The 18,931-nt window shown below is 43.9% G+C and overlaps 1 long non-coding RNA gene across 2 annotated transcripts in view; it reads right to left on the reverse strand.

Annotated features, from left to right (window-relative positions):
• LOC123627379 overlaps nt 1-18,931 on the reverse strand; it is a 216,840-nt gene that overhangs the window by 119,273 nt on the left and 78,636 nt on the right. For both annotated transcript variants that reach the window (XR_006731261.1, XR_006731260.1), the window contains one exon: nt 10,610-10,663. This is a non-coding gene — a long non-coding RNA (uncharacterized LOC123627379). The remainder of the gene's footprint in view (nt 1-10,609; nt 10,664-18,931) is intronic.

Genomic DNA, 18,931 nt, shown 5'->3' on the forward strand with positions numbered 1-18,931 from the left:
GGAACCAGTGCTCTGTGGATACCAAGCAACAACTGTCTATGTATGGCAGCTCGTCCTCCAAAGCATGTGTGTGTGTGTGTGTGTGTGTGTGTGTGTGTGTGTGTGCATGTACTTAAATAGCTACAGCCCAGTCTTGATTATGTAAGATTCTGGAAAATCTGAAAGGTAAATGGGCAACACAGGAAGAAGGAAAACTTGCTATAGTACCCCTGAGGTTCAATAATACAGCAGCCAAGAAGAAAAAACTCAGGGAAACACAATTTGCAGCCAAAGGTCCATCATAATGTTTTTAATACTTGACCGAAAAACAGGTAGAATCCAGCTAGTGATTATGTAGCTGAACACAGGACAGTCCGTGGCATTTGCCCACAAAAAATACTGCAAAGAGAAAATAGTGTAATAATTAAATGCCCTTTTGCATGTGTCATTTGCAAGATGAGTCAACTCCTCTTTATTCTGCCAGCCCTTTAAACTAATTTGGCAACAGGGAATTGCTGTGAGGAAAATCCACGTTTTGTTTGTAGCTCAAAATAGCATCTTTTGCAGGTGTGCTGCTAATTGTTAGTTTCCAACGTATTCCCGAGTCACGGACTGCAAAGGACACATTGTTGAGACTTGTTTCTGTGCAGATGCAGCCGCGATAATCGCAGCTCACAGGGGCTCAGAGCGACAAACGTCATGACATTTACCCTCAACGACCTTCCCCTCTTACTAGCGACGTTGCTGCTGCGGACAATGACTACATTGCACAATCCACGCATCTAAATGTGCTGTTTATTCTGCAGGGACAGTGACAACTGTAGCAGCTGCTGGGAGACAACATGCTCGAGCATTGGCGGGGCTGTGGTTGGCAGTAAGGCCCAACGCACCACAATGCCCCCACCCCAAAAGGCACCAGGAACTAGGAATGTGATTCCGCTGCTAAATTTTAAAAATTAGTATCATTAAACTTTAAACTTAAGATCACTGCATTTTACTCAATGTAAATTATAATTATACCACAACAACAAAATGATTATAATTTGTTCCTTGATTCTTGCTCAGGGGAGGAGATATATAAAAGCAGGCAATGCATTTCCTCTGGTCGTGAGACTATTTTCCATGACCAGTTTTAATCCTGTAAACTAGGACTGCCTGGTTTGACCTTGGGCGTGTGTGGCTCTCTCTTTGAAAGACTCATTATCCTAAGCCTAAGAATCAAGCCTTCCTGGCCTAGGGATATGACACTCTATAACATTTCGGAGGAATCACCAGTATTCACTCTACTCGATTATCTCCATGGCTACTTTACCAAGAGCAAAAAAAAGTACACATCTCCGTAGCACTTCACAGTCATCAGCCCAGACCCTCCAGCCTTCGAAACGCTTCCCGTGAGTGAAGGGAGAAGCCCACTGTGCCCACAGCTGCTCAGTCCGTCGGGCACACGAGATGTCCACACCACAGTAACACCTGATACCCCCTCAACACACCGCAAGGCTGATGGGCACAAGGGATGAACATTTAGGAAAGGCAATGGACTTATATTTATTTGAGGGAGAGGAATACTTTATATTTCATATCTCTAAGCAGGTTCTAAGGTATTTGTTCCTACCTGTGAGTGTTCTAGGTGCTGGCATTAGAAGATATACAAAGAGGGGACATTCTTTGCCTTTTCTTTTCCCCCTCAAGCCTCTGGAGGCCTGTGGAGGAAGGACCACGCCACGGTGAGTTCACAGGCATCGCTAAGTGCCTACTACGTGCTGATTCTGTGAGGTGCTGGAGACAGAGAAGGTGTGATCCTTGCACGGGGCTACCGGGAAGGTTTCGTGCTCCTTTTCAGGAAATGCTTTGCTTCTACAGAACTGGAATCTACAACCATACTGAATTTGAGTGCATTCTAATTATTAAGATTTAGAATTATTATTAAGAATTCTCTTAAGAGTTAGAGAACCTCATGAGGGTATTTCTCCAGTGCAACCACGGTTTAACTTTTTTCCAAATGCTGACGTTGACCCAAATCCATTGACGTACTTTCCTTGATCTTGTTGCTCTTGTAAAGCAAAAAGATAACACTGGACTCCAGTTACTCTCTGGCAAGCACAGGAGTGAAATAATAATGACCAACGCCTACTGAGATCCTGTCCTAGGAGTTTTACGTGGGTCTGCGTATTCGATCCTTGTGACAATTCTATGGTTTGAGATCATTATTTGTCTCATTGTACAGATGAAACCAGTGAGGCACAGAGAGGCTAAGTAACTTGGGAAGAGCTGCACAGCTCACGGGTGGCAGGGCTGGGACTCCAGTCACAGACACGGAGCCCGAGAGTCTGTGCTCTGAACCACGGCGCCACACTGCCCCTGAGGGGAGGAGGATGGGAAATGGTGACAATAAATACCAAAACCAGGCAATAAGACCAGAAAGAGGAGCACACTGAATCCAGAACCGCCTACCCTGACCCCAAATATTGCACGTGAGCTCTGAGCTCTTTCTTTGCTGGGGGGAGTAGGAGGAGAGGGGGGGAGGGAGAGACGGTGGAGGGGAACAGAGATGGAGAAGGGGCAGCAGCAGCGACTCCCCTCTGTTAACAGTGATGCAACTTTCCTTCCTGTAACTTAGTGGCCTGTGTTGGCGCAGATGAAAAAAAAAAAACAGGAATTTTGTAAATGTGTATATGGCATCCCGTATCCCCCAGACAGCCCTGCAGCAAGTCAGCAAAACGGCACTCTGACAAAAATGAACCGTCACTGCTTCCAGAAAACTCTATTTTGAAAGTAAACAGCATCTGAATTTACTTGAAACGATACCCTTTGCTGTGATTGCTCCAGAACACGGGATTCTGTCGTTCCAGAGCGGAACTGAGGAATTTCGACGCTGCCAGGGCTGACTTCGCCTCTGTGCCCTTGCTCGGGGCCATGGGAAGAGGGCACCGGGACCTGCCCGCCTGGAAATGCTGCCGAGAGGCCGGGAGCCCTGGGAATCTCCGGGGAGGTCAGGGAACGCCACCAAGACGCTGAGTCCTGCAAAGAGGAAGCAGCTGCAATACAGTTTCAAAAGGTGGAGGAGCCAATATGACTTAAATGTCTTAGCCACCGATATTACTGCTTTGGGCATTTACCAAGGGACCTATTCATCAACATCGATGAACACTGAATCTTCCAATAGCCCCCCACATCCCACGTTCTGAATCACCTCTTCCTGAAGCAAAATCCCCTTGCTTCTTATGCGAGTAAAGCATCGCTGAAGTCTATTAAAAAGGAAACTTCACCCAGTGGGCTGAGAGGCCACAGGGTCGCATGCCCTGCACGCTCACATCAGCGCTAGCAGCAGAGGGGACGCAAGACAAAGTCAAGGGTTGGAAGGAGGAGATGACACAGCCACAGCAATCCCACAAAATTACTGGTGCCAACACGTGGATTTCCTTTGGGTTTCCACATATTCTAAAACCAATACTTTTTTTTACATGATAGTATTCCTATCACGTAAATATTTTTTCTACACTATTTTTTTAAAATAGCTTTTTAAACCAAATTTTTCTAAACTATTTTTTTAAAGTTGCCATTTATATGGGTAAGATATCAGAAGTACAGGGAGAGAATACAGGGAGAGAAACGGAGCTCCCTTCCCACAATCAGGTACAACAAACCATCAAAATGCTAGCTGAATTTAAAATAAACTTCCAGCCTGAAGAACCTATTTCCCTGACTTCAGACAGGGATTCTGGATGGGATCCTATTTTATTGTAGGTAGACAGATTACAGCAAGATGAAGCAGAGCATTTTGATGTCACAGTGAAAAAAAACCACTGTTTTTCATCTTCAAGTAATTTGTGAAACAGACATCCCTGAACTGTAACCCACCGCTGGGACTCGTCTTACCCCTGACCCCGGCCCCATCTGTCACCCTCACCTGTCTATCACTCCCGCCCACCCCTGACCTCTGCCCCCGGGAAAGGAGTCACAGGGCCAGAGCAGAGAAGGAGTGAGGACATCTCTTCTGCACATTTACCTACACTCTCCAGTTAAAACGGTGGGAGTCCCATAGTGCTGTGTCAGAATGTCCCTGCACAAAAATTGCTGAGTCAAAATCAGTGGGTCCAAATATCTGGCACTGAGAGGTGTAAAAGTATCAAGACACGAAGATACAAATGTCAACAAACATAAAATAGGGGGCATGAGACACTGTAGAACATGTGTCAACAACGTGAGCTAAATAGTGTGGATGGAGGTTATACAGGGAAAATAAGAAGGTATGAGTTAGGCCGGTCCTCTAATAGCCTGGCATGGCCTTAACATGCGCCCTGGAGTGAGTCATTTCACGTCTGGGCACGTTAGTTTTTCCTCTGTAACGTGTTAACAATAACAACTGCCTCACAATGGGAGGCACTCGATAAATAATCTTTAATGAATGAATGAATTCACGTATCTCACCTAGATGTTTCTAGGTTTTCCAAATTAAAAAGTAAACTGGTCTTTGGCTGAAAATAAGAACGAGGGTTCTTATAAGTCCATGAAGTGGTGTTTGGGGGCAGGCTTTGGGGGGTATGCCATCTTCGGCTAAACAAAACACTTCCATCTCCCTAGCTATCCATTAATACTTTATTTTAGTACAGAAATCAACTTCATAAATAAATCCTGAATATAAGTATTCTTTTCTCAACTCCTGTGAAAGGGAGGAAAAAAGATGGCTTTTTAGAACAAAATGACCCCAGAATAACCTCATACTAATTAATAATCATGTATATAGCAAATCCATTCATTTTCTTTATTTTAGAATATTACAGGGGTGCAAAAGTTTTGGTTACATGGATTGCTTTTGTATTGCTTGAGACAAAGTTACAATTGTGCCCATCACCCGGATGGAGGACATCATACTGGTTAGTATTTCACCCTGCACCTCCGCCTCTCCCTCCCCGCCTGCTTGGTTTCCTTTGAGTTTTACTTCGACCTGTGCACATGAGTGCTGTTCGTTCTCCATTCTTCCTGCACTTCACGAAGGAGAATCCTCTCCAGTTTCATCCAGATTGTTACAAAAGGAATTCCTTTTGTTTAATGGCTGAGTGGAACTCCATGGCATACATACACCACATTTATTAATCCGCTGATGAACTGATGGGCCCTTGGGCTGATTCCACATCTTTGCGACTGTGAATGGCGCTGCTATAAACATTCAAGCACAAGTGCCCATTGGATCCAGCAATCCCACTACTGGGTTTTTGCCCAGAGCAAATCCACTCACTGAACAGACGTTTCCTGAGGCCTTGCTGCCTGTGAGGAATCGTTTTACTATTCCTAACAGCATCAGGCATTTTTCCTCCCCTTCAAGAGCTGACAGTTTAGGGGGATCCAGACCCACAGATCAGTACTTAGAATCCAGTGGGAGGAGGAGGGAGTAAGACACTACGTGGCTCTGGCCTGAGACTGCCGGATTCACAGTGCTTGAGTGTCCTCAAGCAATTTCCTTCCTGTCTCTAGGCCTTAGTTTCTTTATCTGTAAAATGGTAATAATAATTACCCACCTCAGGGGGTTGTTATAAAAATCAAATTAAGTCATCCATGTAAGGCACTTCCTATAGGGCTGAGAACACAGTAAGCATTTGACAAGTTGTGTGACTGTTGTAGGATGTTATACCACGTACAAAATATTATGAACCCAGGGGGTAAAACCTCTAATCTTTCTTGGAGAAATCAAGAAAGTCTTTGAAAAGGAAGTGACGGTGTGAGGGGTGTCTCCATGGCAGAGTAAAAGTTCTCTGGCAGACAAGAAGGAGAAGGTGACATTCCAGAAAGCAGCAGCGGTTCGCACGCAGGCACAAAGCTATCCGAGAGTTTCGCGTTCAGGAACAGTCTGCTCAAGGCTCCCAGACTCCAGCACCCAGGGGGGCACGCGGAGACAAAGGGGCAGATGACAGAGTGACTTCTCACGGTGAGCTGGGGCTGGAGACCACTGGAGTAGAAATTCCTTCTCAAGAGGAGTCGGGTTTATTTTGTGGAATAAAACTAAAATCCCTCAGATGTTTTTAAGTAAGGCTTCAACATGAACATATGTGTGTGGTTTGTTTGTTTTCTGGAAAGTAACTCTAGGAGTATTTTAAGAAAATGGAGTGGATAAGGAAAAACTTGGTATAAGAAAAGAGCAAGGAGGGAGTTGCTGCGAACTTCTGAAGAAGGCACAAGGAGGCAGGGGAAGGCAGTCGATGATGGAAGGTGCCAGGAACATCTCAAAATGGAATTTATAGGAGTTCGCAGCTGGTTGGATATAAGAAGCAAACGAAAGAGAGAAATAAGGGATGCTATTGAGGTTTCTGGCTTGGAATGACGAAGCCATCAACTGAGGTGGTGAATCTAAGAGAAGAAGAATGTCAGAACATGGAAGAGATTTATTCACGTTTGGACGTGGTCTACAGGATATCACCGTGGAAAATATGGACCTTGGGCTCAGAAAAGATTTCAATGTTTGGGACACAGATTTGAGAGTGATTTTCTTAAGATATTTCACATTTGAACAGACAAGATTGTCCAGAGATTGCTGATCTTATGAATGGTACTATGTATGCAAAATATTACAGGGAACTATCTGTAGACTAAATAATGTAGAAATAGTATACTTTGACATTAATAATATACTTATCGAAGTCTCTCTTGATTTCCCTGTCTATAAAATAGAAAAATAACATTTATGTAAACAATTTGTAATGTTCTTTTTCTAAATACTCTATCTCATGAATGGATAATATAGTTATGCAAACTGAAAGGGGTTGAACGATCATCCCACCTCTCTGAAGAAAAAAAAGGAAAAAAAAGCAGATAAATTAACCAGAGTCTCCTAAAAGCATGGGCGCATTTGTTCTCCCAACTTCCATAACTTTTACCTACATGGTTCTATCCCTTCTTCCTTCCCTCCTATCACAGAACAAGGCACGTCCCTCCAACTCTCTATGGCAATTCTGGGCTCTGGCATCTGAAGTCTCCAACCTTCCCAACGACCTCACTCGGTGGACATTCCCCTCTCTCTCCGAGCATCCTCGCCTGTTCCCCTCCTATCGTCTTCTTTCTGACCTCATTTCCACACACTCGCTGCCTCATCTTAGGATACCCGCCCTCAACCCCATCCCCTGACCAACTACTCATCTCTCCCCTTCCTTCTGCAACAAATTCCTTTAAGGAGACTCTATTTCACCATTTCTCTTTTCTAACCTTCACTTAATCTCAAACCCACTGCGATTTGGCTTCTGTGTCCATCACTTTGATCTCAAAAAAGAAAACTACAATGGTCTATGGTATTTATAAAGCCAATGGATACTTTTCAGTCCTTATTTTACTTATCCTCTCAGTAACAGTTTTGATACTAATGACCCCCTCTTTTTTCCATTGACTTAGCTTTTTGATTGACTTCTGAGACAGTAGTACATCCTGCTGATGTCTCCAAACCTCTATGGCCTCTCAGGTTCCTTCAAAGTCCACAGTCTTCTCCCAGCTCTTATACATTAACTCTCAAGATGCTTATAAACCCTCCTCCTTTCCACTCTGTACTCCTCTCTGGGCGATCTTCCCATTCCCACTCTTTCAGTCATTCTCTACATGCATATTCTTCTCATATCCATATATCCATCCCTGCACACTTTCCAGAATTATAAATCGACATGCCCAGTTGTCTGCTGGTCATCCTTACAAAGAGATCTTTCGGACATCACAAAATTGACATGTACCAATCTGAACTCATCAACTTCCTCCCAAAACCTGGTCTTCTGCTAGTGGTTCCTGTCCTCAGAAAATCACACCAATATTCCGTCAGTGGCCCATATCAGAAATCTGGAAATTGTCCTTAGCTACTGCCTCTTCCATAGATCCAAACTATTACATCATCTCTGGTTGATTTTATCAGCCAGATATTTCTTGATCTCCACTATCATTCTGATTCTGGCCACTACAATCTCTTGCCTAGATTATAACAGTAACCTTACACCTGGACTTCATGTCTAAAATCTTGCTTCTTCTGTCTTCTAGTAGCCAAGTGATCTTAAAATAAAAATCATATCATGTCACTCACACCCACTTTCCCAAATTCAAGTCCATGATCGGTCTTCCTTCTGTTGTACTGCTCACCTTCTGCATTTCGAGCTGTAATTTCTAGACACTCTGAAATTTCACGGTTCTCCCTGCCGCCTCCAGACATTCTCAGCTGCTGTCCTTCTGCGGCCACCTTGTCCTCATGTAGCCAAATCGCAACCATTCTCTGGATCTCTGATTGAACATTACTTCTTCGAGAAAGTTTTCCCTGACCCCTAGATTAGGTTAGGTTCTCCTGGTATGAGGTCTTGTAAACTCCCAACTTAAAAAAATGTCATCCATCCCAATTTTGCTAATTACTTGACTAATGACTGTCTATAACGTCTACGAGGGTATGCCTGAGTCATGTATCATGCATGTGACTTGTTCACCGTGATACTCCAATGCCTGCCATACGGCAGGTGTTTGGTGAACACCTGTTAGCTGACTGGATGGATAAAAGTGAAATCATAGAAACAGACTATGTACTCTCATTTGTGTGTGACACAGGACAGGGAGAAGTAGTAAATAAGCTGGACAACAGAACTGGGCTGATAAATTATCCTGATAGACCAAAACTTTTTAAATGAACAGGAATAACTATAATGGCGTATATTCATATTCAAAGAATCATTTACATAAATGTAAACGAGAGTCATGATTTAACAGCAGCTCATGTGAAAATGTCTTAAGGGCATGTACAGGGACTTCAAACTTCACATGCCCAACAGGAGGATATGGCTGATCAACAGAAACTGATGCCGTCTTACACTGGATTCGTGCTATGCTCGAGAAAGCCTATAGCCTGCCCTCTCACTGTCACCCACACCTTACGTCGTGCCTGGCATATGCCAAGTGTGTAAACAAAGCTTGCTGAATGAAGAATGAGAAGTCCCGTGATGCTTCATGCCAGACAGACCACACCTGGAGACTGACACACAACTGTTGACCTCAGTAACAGAGACTGTGCACAAAAAAAGATAACCTGGTCTAGAGAGGCTATAATAATAACAGCTAATAGCTAAGACAGCACTACGTGTTGGGCATTATTGTAAGCACTTTATGTGCATTAATTCACATACCATATGAAGTATGTAGGTATGATTATTATCCCCATTTTACAAATGACAAAAGTGAGGCACCGACAGTCACGTAAATGGTCAATGGCACATAACCAACCCAAAGTCACATAAACAGCAAGTGGCAGAGCCAGGCTTCAAAGCCAGACAACCAGAACCCACGGTCTGTGCTCTTAGAGATCAATCATGTCAATGCGCTACTGGAAATGAAGAAGGAAAATCATTAGCCTGGGGATGGGATGGGAGGAGATTCAGGGAAAAGCACATTAACTGGTTTCATACTTAAGTATTAAGAACCAGGTAGAAATTTAAAGGAGACAGCTATTGGCTCAGTAAAATGAGGAATTCGCTAATACTTGGAATTGTCTCACTAGTGCACAGTCAGGCTCCTTGGGTCCCCTGTCAAATAGAATATTCAGACACAGGCCAGATGTCCATCTGTAAATGACGCCAATGGCCAGAGATCCCCCAAAGTCCCTTCATTCTCTAAGGAATCTACAACTCTAAAAACAACACATGGTCCTCACTCTCAGGCAGCCCACAACTCAATGCAGAGAACAAGCAAACATAGCAGAATTCAATCACAACGGGGATTGAATAGGTAATTACAAATTATCAAAATAACGAAATGGATGGCATTTAGAGCAGTGGGCCCTCACACCGCCTTTAAAGATAAACATCCCTGCTACCCACTTCCGTATCGAGCAACACTAGGAACTGAAACAGCACAGCAGACAATGCCGTGGTATAAAATCCTGAGAAATGCCAAGTAACTAATACATCATGCCCAGGTCAACTCTTCATGCACCTGGTTTTCCATATCAATGGATAGTGTCAAAGAATTTATTTGAGTTGTGTGGACTGTGAAATCACTTCTTTCCCCCCAAGAAGGAGAAGATCTAGTTAAAACTGAGATTAAAGAGGTGGATAAAAGTGACCCCTGGCCTGCAGAAGCCAGAAATTGGTCACGCTGCCGAAGCAGGCAGCGCTCAGACACGATCTGTCACGGGACGTGCTCCGTCAGTCGCTGGTGAAGCTAATCCTTTTGCAGAGCACGACAGCTTCTCCAGATTGACTGTGGCGAATCCAAACCAGATTTCTATGCTGTGATCAGCTTTCAAAACACAAAATCACTTTCATATCGTACTGGGTTTAAGTTCAGTAGGTTTAGATTTGCAAACAAGGATACAGAAGCCTGCAATGCGGTTTATACAACATGCCCTGAACGCCCCATGCTCATCTTGCAGAATAAAGTGTCAGATGACAGTGAGAGAGAAACAGATGGAACCAAACCAGAGCTTCTCTAGAAAAAGTGCTGTCAATACAATAGCGGAGTTTCCCATTCTTAAAGCGAACCCTTCACATTTCCATCTCTGAAGAAAAGGAGCCATCATAACGCCATCAGAACATTCCCTTTGACATCATAGCTTTTTCAGCTCAATGTCACCCAGTCTGCAGCCTTTGTTTCCGTGACAGCACGCTGGAATTCGTGGGTGCTGACTTACCTTTTTGCAGTCTGATAAGGACTTCTCACCGGCCAGTGTGCTGAAAATGGTGGTCTGCAAAATAGAGAGGAAAACACATTAGAACTGTCAAAGTCTAATAACATTGACCTTTCCTTGTTCATTTCCAATCCAAGGTGGGTACTACCTCCTGTGACTCCTCTGGATTTAAAAATGTGTCTGCCCTTCACTCTTCCCCCAGCCACCCTGCCCACGTTGGAATATTGATTAAGGACCAGCAAATATTCAGTGAGGAGGACTCTTATTTATCTTCATTTTACAAACAGGGTAACTGAAGCACAATTAGGTTAATTGCCAATGATAACATACCTTGGATATGTTATTGCTTTTGGTTGTTTACTTTCTTTTGTTTGCTATTAAAAACTATGCTGCAATGAATATTCTTGTGTATGTGTGTGTGTGTGTATATATATATATATATATATACTATATATGTGTACTATATATGCATAACATATATAAGTACACACATGTATGTGTGTGTGTGTGTATATATACATTTATACTGATAATTTTATTTTGGTTGAATAGGGCCAAAAAATAAAAGAAATGTATAACAAAAAAAGATGGATATAGCTGAAAGACATATAAACTCTCTCCCACTCTCTCCTCATATAACATCATAAAACTATTTACCACCTCACCTAGGGTTTTGTTTTGTTTTGCAACAAGCATTGTATGAAATGTCTTCCTCACAACTTTTCATCGTCTTTACTCGTGAGCACCGTGTCACAAGAGAGGCCCCAATGTTCCTGCTCAGAGTTCTGCTCTGAGGGGAAGGTAAAGACCCGATGAGACTCAGCCATTGCAGCAGTCCCCTTATCCAGCCCGGTGCCTGGCATGAAGGCATCCAATAAATATGCACTGAATAGACGCAAAAGAAAGTAACATCAGGCAAAACTGCAATCCTTATCCTAAAACACTGTTTTGGAAGCACAATGCTGGAAAAGCAGCCTCACACGTACAGCATTATAAAGTGAAGCTCAGGGAGACAGGAAGGGAGAGAGATCAAAGACTCCTAAATAATGGTAAAATACACCTCCCCTCTGTTTAGCGTATATCTATTGTCTATCATCTACTTGGTTCGGCTAGACCAAAATTTTTCAATGTTGGCCCTGTGAACATGCTGGGCCAGATGATTCTTTGTTTTGAGGAAGTGAGGGGGGTTCATTGTAGGATGTTTGGAAGCATCTCTGGCCTCTAGTAACACCCTCCACCCACTGCAATCATGACAACCAAAAATGTCTCCTGACGTTGCCAAAGGTTACCTGGGGTTTGAAAGTGTCCCTAGTTGGGAACAATTGGTCTAAACTCTAAAAGGCCTAATTATGAAAATGATCTTGATTTCTTGGCTAATATAACTAAGTTTTCTCTAGTAAACAGAAATCTAGGGCTGGCAATTTCTCTTCCTACTGCTGAACTCAAGTTCATTCTCTGCCCCAAATGGGAGTCAGAATCTAAGGAGGACCCAAATTCTACCTACTGAAGACTCCATGTGGGGGCAACTCAAGGGACCACAACTGCCATTTGTAACTAAGCTTAAGACACCCCAGCAGGGCCACCCTGGGGAGAGTAAATTAAGGAACATGTCTCAGAATTCAGACAGTAGTGCTATAGCCCCGGGGGAAATGATCTTCGAAATTAAAGAACGCCATTCGACCTTTGAGAACAGTCTCGGGTGACCTGAGAAACATGTTTGGAGGAAAAATTAGAGTCAGAGATGGGTGAAATTAGCTTGACTAAAAAAATTAATGCAAGTAGCGCTAACTGTTGCATTTGTAGAAAGGAACCAAAGAGCAAACGTATGGTGGACTCCCAGTGCCTGCAATGAGGGTGGCAGGGGATGGCCTGGGTCAGTGGCAGTCCCTACCCTCAACTCAGCCATTTTCCAAGGGAATTTGACTTCTGCGCCTGGCCAGTCTCATTTAATTCCCTTCAAAAGACTTTTTAACTGGCATCCCAGTTTCCTAGTTGCAGCTATTGTAAACGACTTTGGGTGGCTTTCTAAGCCTTCCAGTAGCATGTTCACTCTAATTACTGAAAATGGAAGACTCCAAACATGGTGCCTTACCCACGCGGTGACCTTCTTGATTATCGCATCAATAGTTTTCTACCAAAGAGGAAACTCCTAATGAGTCGCCTCCACTAAACTTTACACGATGTTGCGTTTGTCACAGGAGCACGAGCACAAAGCAGCACGGCGACTGTTTTAAAGCACTAACTTCTCACCCTGCTGGTGGGGTGACCAGCATGGGGTGAACAGTATCAGACACAGTTTTAGCAACTTCCCGAAATGGATTTAGAAAGGTGAGGCCCCACTTTTGTCCGTTTATATATACTCATGCCTGAAATTTCACTTATTGGAGCTGTTTTTAGCCGCTCCAGTAGGCTTTGAATCATAACAGACTAACTCAGGAGGGATGCTAAGGTATGCGGGGGCCACTGTAAGGGGGGAAATTTGCCTTTTCTCCACCTTTTTGTTCTATTTACGCCCTCAATGGATTGGACGATGTCAGCCCACGTTGCTAAGGACAGGTCTTCTTTACTCAATCTTCTGATTCCAATGCTAATCTCCTCCAGAGACATCCTCACACCCACACCCAGAAATAACGTTTTACCAGCTGTCAGCGCATGCCTTAGCCCAGTCAAGTTGATGCATAAAATCAGCCATCAGAACAGGTGATCCACTAAAGCATACCTTATAAAACACCTTTACATTTGACTCTGAGACACATTAATGGTTAACTTAGAAGACTTGGGTGCTTAATCGTGTCTTCCCTAAATTAACATTGATAATCGTTTGTAGACATATTCCAAGTGGGCAGAAAAGCAAAAGTGACCTAAAAAGAAAAGTGAATTGAGATGAAAAGCTGACCCTAGTAAGCCCTTGGTCAGAGAGCCCCCAGATGAAAGATCAGTAACTGACGGTTCAACCAGTCCAGCCTACAGAAAGAGACTTCCAGAAAGTGAGCTATTAATACTTACGGGATTCTCACTGGTGGGAAGGTTTTGCAAAGTGATTGGGTGCTGAAAAGAGACTCTATGTTTTTATATCCCTTTTTAAGGGAGAGCTTGCCTCGGAGAGTTATTACAATGTTGTTTGCTCCCATTAAATTAAGTTCAGAAAAAGAAACAATGTCTACCTCTACTGAGCCAATTTCTGCCATATGATGTCTATAACTAAGATTTATATTTTAACAGCAAACCTATGACATTTACTTGATTAAATTGGAACAGTCATGTGCAAAAGAAGAGAGTTGCTTAAGTATTAGATTATAAAAATTAACAAATTCAAAAACTGAATCCCTGAGATGGCAATATTATGAAATTTTATTTCAAGCACTAGTTGCTTCTTTATGTATGTGTGTGTCTGTGTGTGACTCTCAGCCAAATGCCACCAGACAGAGGCCAGGTAGTTTTGATAAATGGTCAAACGCGGTTGAAAGCTAAGAGCCATTTAAAGCCACGATGCCTGCATAAGGCATCTCCATTCAATACCTGCAATTTACACCTCACAGCCCCAACGGATGATTTCTTACTCGTTGGTAGATGTCAGGACGAGACCTACTCATATTACCAACGATCTGGAAGTCTCTTCCACTTGAATCAATGGGTCCCCAAAGTGCACACTACTTGGATGCTTTCTTAGACATTTTCGTCAGCCAATTCTAGGATTTCTAGACAAAGTATGAATTTCCATTTGGTCTCCGTGCTTTAGTGGACCAGGAGTGTTATATATACACTGACAACAGTGATATTCCCTCTAGGCAAAGTGTGGCATTCACATTTATTTTTTTGAAAAAAAAAACTGCATAATTATAAAACACCAGCCAAAGGAAAAGAAATTATACCCCCTCCATCCAAATAAATGATAAAATTAGTGTTTTCTTGTAGTCCATGAATACTGAAAATTTCAATTAACCAAGTGAAAAGTCATTGAATGTGCCAGTAGGATTTATATCCCAGACTAATGACCATCATCTGCATCCTATTTAGCTAATGAAGGCTTGGAACACTTGTGGATAATTAAGGGAAAGCTGATGGGAGGAAATTCGAACCATGGAAAGATCAAATCTATTTATGTCTTCATTTAAAACTAAACATATGTAACAGTTCACTCAATCAAGGCATAATGTCTGCTCATCTGGGGTAAGATAGATGCTCATAAATTAAGTAGCTAGGTTAGTTCCCCAAACCCCAAATACATTCCTCCTTCATTGACTCGATACCTCTCTGTTGAACACCTACCATGTACCTCTGCCCTTATGGAGCCACACAATGGCCCCATGGTCCCCCCTAATGTGTTTCCCACCTTCATTTAGTTTATAGCTCTGGTTTTCACTCAACCCAAGTAACTCCCGTCCACCTGTCTGTCACGACAGGGTTGACATGGCTGCGATCCAGGGACGTGACGGGGCAGTACAGGGTGTGCGGTGGGCACCTGGCTTTTTCTCAGACCTGGCAGAGCACCTCATAGACAGGTTTTCACGCGGGGAAGACTAAGGACGTTAGGAGGAAGACAGAAACCTGATGTCCACGAGTCACCAGAAAAGGAATCAAGCTCAGTGCAGCCCGACCGAATTTTACTGAATAGTTTACCAGTTATTACCTCACTTACGCAGGGAGCCCCTTAAAACCCTCTCTCTGAACCCCCACCATAATCCCTGACGAGTGTGTGTTTAGCAGAGGTGATGCTCCAAGAACCTGCAATCCCAGGGTCTGTACCTGTGCCGGAAAATGGCGCACACAGCTGGCGGGCCTGTCGTGGGAAGTCAACCGGGGACATCGCAAACTTAGATGCGCACAATTCCCTTCCACACCAGAAAGGAAGCCCAGGTGGAAAACAGCAAAATCAGAGCCTACACATACCCAACTGGGCACAGCTTTAAGCCAGTGGAGTGCAAACTTCAGTGGCTTCAGAATCACCTGGAAGGCTTTTTAAAACACAAATTGCTGGGCCCCACCCCCAGAGATTCTGATTTAGAAGGGATGGGGTGGGGCCCGAGAATTGGCCTTTCTAACCCATTCTTGGGTTAGAGCAATAGGTGTTATCCAGGAACCATACTTTGAGAACCAGTAGTCTAAACTACACCCACAGCAAATTAATACCAATGATAACTATGCCTTTTATGATCTAATAAAAGCAGAAAATGTCTCTGGAATTTTCAGAACCTAGTTTTAATTAGTGACAATGTTAACAATACCTTCTGACATTTATATAAAACTTCCAATTTCTAAAGCACCTTGACACACATTGTTAGACTTGAATTTCCAAACAAGCAACGCTGTCAGGTAGTTCTCATTTCAGAACACTAAGAAACATAGATTAACTGACTTGCCCAAATTTTCTTAATGAGTAAGTAGTTAAGCCAGGACTCAGTTCAACGGCTTTCAGAAGTATTTGTAGGGTAGATTATGCTATTAAAATTATACTCTGGGATCACTGGAGTATAATATGAAATTCACTGAAAAGCAAACAAAATGAGGTTGTTCTACTCTCAGAATATCAATGTCAAAGTTTCTGTAATAAATTAATATTCTTTTCCTACTCAGCATCATTTACAAAGGCTAAGGAGCCTTTCTAGTCTTAGTGAATTGTATAAAAGAGGTTTAAAAACCTCTCGTAAAAGGGACAGTAGGTTGAGTGTGGTGGCTCATGCGTGTAATCCCAGCACGTTTGGAGGCCAAGGTGAGAGATCACTCGAGGCCAGGAGTCTGCGACCAGCCAGGGTAACATAGTGAGACCTTGTCCCCACAAAAAAAATTAGCTGGAGCTGATGGTTCAGGCCTGTAGTCCCAGGTTCTTGGGAGGCTGAGGCAGGAGGATCACTTGAGCCCAGGAGTTTGAGGCTGCAATGAGCTGTGATCCGGCCCCTGCGCTCCAGCCTGGGCGACAGAGCGAGACTCTGCTCTACCAGAAAAATAAAAGAGTGGGGGTGGGTGGTTAGAGAAATGGATGTATGAAGGTCAGGGCAAAGTTAAGGTCAGCTGCAACCGTGAGCCCTAGACAGAGAATACTGTCAGGAGGAGTTTCTCTTTATTACCCACTCCCTTTCCTGCAGGGGGTGGATCTTTGACCCCTTCCACCAGGTTAGCACCTGCGGGATAGGGAACCAGCAGGAAGCTCCGACTCTGCAGAGACCAGAAGGAACCGGCGGTTTACAAACTGCACACAGGTAAACTGATAAGACCTGGGCAATGTCCCCAAATAGCTCCTGCCAGAACCAGCAGGGAAAAGACAAACACCCTTCCTGTGCTGCACCCTCCCGCCCCAACCCTGCCAAGGAGGCTCCCGTGAGACCGGCAGGACACTGAGCTCCGGGGCTCAGGGAGGAGAAGCTGTCAAAACACATTTCATGCACTTCGCAGCAGTATTTGAATGTGACCAATTAGTACCAGGAGGAGACAGCAGAGCAACAAAGACGCTCAAAGAAGATACAACAAAAAGCAACATATTTGGACAAAAGGCAGCTGAGTGGTGACAAGCTCCATCGGCCCAAGCTTCGGACCAAGTTTCCCTGAAGCCACCAGCATTAATACAGCAAACCCGGCACGAGGTCCCTACGCAGCATCTGGTCCCATTGTCTTTCCCAAAGCAGAGTCTCCTATCTGACATTGTAAATGCTGAGAGGAGGAAAGACTGAAGGAATTGAGACCAAAAAAGAGGGGCAGAGCATTTCTACACATTTTGACTTTAAAAGAAGAGTGAGGAAACTATGCTAAAATTCTATGTATGATTAGCATCTACCATTTTTTAGTCGACAGCTGTGATACTTAAATAATAGGACCACGTCAATGGTTTTAAAAGATTATTACTCGATATTCGGGAATTTAAATCCTTAAAATGCCTCCAAATTTCCACTGTAACTTGCACCTCTTTCGCAACACTTGTCACAGGTGGTTTATCTTCTGCGTGGCACGGGTAGCTCAGGAGGCCAGAGACCAGCTCCTAATCGTCTTTCCACCTCGACTGTGGCACAGGAATGAAACACAGTGGGGACTTCACAGACGTTTGTGGAACGTACAGCGAATAAGGCAAGGCAGGCAGGAGGAAGGAAAAAGGAAGGGGCGGGGGTGGAGGTCCAGAGGGAGGAAGGCAGGGACACAGGAAGAGTAATGAGGGGACGACACCCGACAGTGGAAAGTCTGGGGGTTGCATTGTGTCCCCCCAAAGTTGGGGGTTGCATTGTGTCCCCCCAAAGAGACATTGCTGTCCCGACCCCTGGTACCTGTGAATGTGACCTTATTTGGAAGTAGGATCTCTTCCCAGATGACCCAGCTAAGATGAGATAATTAGGGGGGGTCCTAATCCAATACGACTGGCACCCTCATACAAACGGGGAATTTGGACACATACAGAGGGAAGCAGAGGGGGCAGCCACGGGAAGAAGGAAAGCAGAGATGGGACTGATGCAGCTACCGACAGAGGGACACCAGAGATTTAGGGCCACCACCAGAAGCTAGGAGGAGGCAAAGGATTCTGCCCAGGGTCGCAGAGAGAGCGCGGCCTTGCCGACATCTAGATTTTGGACTCCTAGAGACAACAAACATCTGCTGTTTTAAGCACCCAGTGTGCGGTACGCTTTCTGGCAGTTCTAGCAAACTCATACAGCAAGTATGTACCAGGGTCTCTAATTATTGATCTTCCATGTCAGAGGTCAGCAAGATTTTCCTGTAAAGGACCAGATAGCAAATATTTTCAGCTTTGAGGGCCATAAGGAATCTGTCACAACGACGCCACTCTGTCATTGTAGCCTGAAAGGGGCTGTAGGCAGCATGTAAATGAATGAGCTTGGCTGTGTCCCAACAAAACCTTGTTTTATAGACACTGAAATTTGAATTCCATACAATTTTCATGTGTCATGAAATAGTATGCTTTTTCTTTTGCTTTTTTCCCCAACTGTTTAAAAATGTGAAAACCACTTTTAGCTTTCAGACCATATAAAAACAGGGAGCGGGTCAGAGTTGGCCTGCAAGCTGTGGTTTGTCTACCCCTGCGTGTAGATCTAAGAATCAGAAAAAGCCCAGCTCCAGTCCTGGTTCCACCAATTGTCCTCAGAACCTTGATTAAAGCAACAGCATCAGCCTTTAACAGAAGATAATATTTTTTCCTGCCCACCCAGATTATGAGGATGAGATGAAAATCATATACTTTAAAATGCTTTGTGTAAGGTAACAGTATTGAACCCCTGATGTGTTGGCCTCTGTCTTACTCTTCCAGAAATAAAGATTTACACTGAGGCCAGGGTGAGATCAGTTGATTCCAGGGTGGGGGTGGAAACACACACACACAGGCCCCTTCGG

The sequence above is a fragment of the Lemur catta genome, chromosome 24 (genome assembly GCF_020740605.2).
Source record: "Lemur catta isolate mLemCat1 chromosome 24, mLemCat1.pri, whole genome shotgun sequence".
NCBI classification, from domain to species: domain Eukaryota; kingdom Metazoa; phylum Chordata; class Mammalia; order Primates; family Lemuridae; genus Lemur; species Lemur catta.